The sequence below is a fragment of the Nannospalax galili genome, unplaced genomic scaffold, assembly GCF_000622305.1.
Source record: "Nannospalax galili isolate Female #2095 unplaced genomic scaffold, S.galili_v1.0 scaffold586, whole genome shotgun sequence".
Taxonomy (NCBI): domain Eukaryota; kingdom Metazoa; phylum Chordata; class Mammalia; order Rodentia; family Spalacidae; genus Nannospalax; species Nannospalax galili.
The window spans coordinates 4,332,625-4,335,204 of record NW_008355363.1 but is presented as its reverse complement, the minus strand read 5'-3'; positions in this window follow the sequence as shown (position 1 = coordinate 4,335,204).

Here is a 2,580-nt window from a genome sequence, read left to right as displayed (position 1 = left end):
AGGTATACTGAACCATGCCTGCATCTCTGAAATAAAGTCAACTTGATCATGGTGAAAGAACTGTTTTGATGTTTTGCAGTTTTTGTTTCTTTCCATTTTCTAAATTAGTAGATTAATTTTGACAATATTTTGTGGAAGATTTTGGCATCATCTGTATTCCAACAATGAATTAAAATAACAACCAATTTTAGGAAGAAATTCACTACTAATAAAGATCAGTTATATACTTGTGCTAATAACAATTAGAAAAGCTGAAAGACAACAGGAAATAAAAATAATAGATATATCAGCATGAATTACCAGAAGCCCACTCATTGAGAAGGAAAGCATATGTTCAAACCATCTTCAATTTACAGTTTAACTGTCATTTTCTCAACAATATTTTTGATCTAAGTAAGTTCTTCTCTCCTTCTGTCTTTGAATTTCAGACATAAATGTAATGATTCAAAACCTGCAGACTCTAGTGGAAGAAAATAAGCAACTGATAAAATAAGCAACAGATAAAAATGCCTCACTTAAACTTCAGAGAGCCTCTACTGAATTCCATGGGGTTTTGATGTGTGTCTGTATACAGTTTGCAGGTATTTTGTTGAGAATTTTCACACCTATGTTTATTAGTGATATAGCCTGCTTTTTTGTTAGTGTCTACACCTGGTTTTGGAATTACAACAATACTGGCTTCATAGATGGAATTTTGGAGTTCTCCCTCTGTTTCTAACTTTTAAAATAATTTAGGCAGTAGTGGTTGTAGATATTCTTTGAATGATTGGTAAATTTCTTCTCTGAATTCATCTGGGTCTGGGCCTTTTTTACTCTGTAGGCTTCGTATTACTGCTTCAATTTCCCTATTTTTTATGGGTCTGTTTATTTTGTTGAATAGCAAAGTTAGCTTTTTCCTTAGTGCCTTTGGTTTCGAATATCTTTTTCCCATCCTTTCATCCTAAGGTGGTGCCTACCCTGGAAGGTAAAATGAGTTTCTTATAGACAACAAAACGATGGCTCTTATTTCTTAATCCATTCAATTGGTCTGTGTCTCTTGATTTGGGAGTTGAGGCCATTGATATTTAAAGTTATTATTGAAATATGTATATTTTTTACTCTCCTCTGTTTTTCTGTTTGGGTTCTTAGTCCTGTTTCGTGTTTCTTCAATTCTACTTTCATTACATTTCTTTCTGTGGTCACTTGGGAATGATCGTTCCTTTTTTCAGACATTTCTTTGCTTCCAGACTATGTAGGGGTGGTCTGGTAGAAATGAATGCTTTCAGCCTATTCATATTATGGAAGATTTTGTCCCCCTTCAATTGTGATAGAAAGTTTTACTTGATAAACTCTTCCAGTTTGGCATTTGTGATCATTTTGAAGTTGAAATACTTTTCTTGTGCATCCTCTGGCTCTTATAGTTTTGATTGAAAAGTCCACAGTAATTCTGATGGGTTTTTCTTTATATGAAACTTGTTTTACTCTTGCTGCTTTCAGTACCCTCTCTTTGCTCTGTGCATCTGGTGTTTTTTTTTTCATGTATATTTCTTATAGAATTTTTTGTGCACTTCATACAAAACATCTTAAAATATCTTAATCATCTTTATACCCTCTCCCACATCTGCTTTCCCCACTGAATGTCATATATGTTAAGGACTCTTGAGTCAAATTGTATATCCAGATGTCCCTCCATGGAACTTCATTCACTGAACTCTGATCAGCCTATATCGAGTCTGTCCCTTAAAGATTTACTCTCCCTCACCCAAAAGTAATCAGCTGCCAATAGTTCTTTAGATAAGGTTGGGGCCTGCTGCCTATTTTTCCAGTTTTATGCTGGGTTTTGTCTGATTGAATTTGCATGGGTCTTGGGTATGAGGACACCATTGCTGCAAGTTCATAGGAGGAAGTTCCCAGAGGCTTGGAAGGTATTTAGTGTTTTTAATATGAAATGCTATGGGGAGTTTCTTTTCTGTTCCTATTTGGTATTCTATGTGATTCTTGTGTCTGTACAAGTATGCCTTTCCTCAATTTAGGGAAGATGTCTTCTATAATCCTGTTAAAGATCTTATCCATGCCATCAACATTCTTTCCCCATGCCTGGAGTGTGTAGATTTGGACTTTTCATGGTGTCCCACATTTCCTGTATATTCTGTTCCTGGGTTTTTAATTTTTTTCATAATCTTTGCTTGAACAGTCTAATTCTTTAACTTCAATGTCTAGTCTTGATATGCTATTTTCCATTTGATTCATTCAGCTGGTGAGGCCCTCTCCTGTCATTTCAAATTGGCTTATTGAGTTTTTCAATTCCATCTTAATTTCAGACTGCGATTTCTTCAATATTTCTCTCATTCAGAAATTCACTTTTCAAGTCCTAAATTTTCTTTGTCATTTCATCGATCTGTATATTTATTTTGTTTGTTTGTTTGCTTGTTTGCTTGTTTGTTGGTTGGTTGGTTTGATATCATTTCAGAGCTCATTCCTATCCTTTTTGAGTTCATTATGTTGTTTGCTTGTGTTTAAAAGTCATTGAAATCTTTGATCATGTTTATGATTGTTCTTTTAAATTCTGTGTCCTGGGGTTTCTCTGGGTCATTTTCACTG